The sequence below is a fragment of the Gavialis gangeticus genome, unplaced genomic scaffold (assembly GCF_001723915.1).
Source record: "Gavialis gangeticus isolate Ggan-Ray unplaced genomic scaffold, GavGan_comp1, whole genome shotgun sequence".
In the NCBI taxonomy this organism is placed as follows: Eukaryota; Metazoa; Chordata; order Crocodylia; family Gavialidae; genus Gavialis; species Gavialis gangeticus.
The window spans coordinates 49,126,573-49,126,975 of record NW_017728997.1 but is presented as its reverse complement, the minus strand read 5'-3'; positions in this window follow the sequence as shown (position 1 = coordinate 49,126,975).

The window sequence follows — 403 nt, the reverse complement described above, 5'->3', positions numbered from 1 at the left end:
GGGGTCGTTCAACCCCAGTACTCTTTCCTGCCATGGCAGGGGGTCAGACTAGAAGATCTGCTCAGGTCCCTTCCGACCCTAGAAACTATGATACTAACTATGAAACTATAACTACGATGTTAAGTGAGGAATAGCTGTAAAACTTGCACAAAGCTTCTGTTGTGTCTAAACTTAGGCAATTTTTTCTGTTGTTTCTGTATCTTATAATTGTAAATTGCTGCACTTCATAAATGCTGTCTTCAGAGAACAGACTATTTTTGTCCAAGCCATTGTTATAACTTTGGTGCCATCACTGAGATTCTACTATGAACTTTTGGTACCACTCTGATGGGGGAGAGGGGGGTACTGCAGGGGGAAGAACTTGGGGCGGGGGCAAGGTCAAATTTCTTAGTGGGCTGGATCT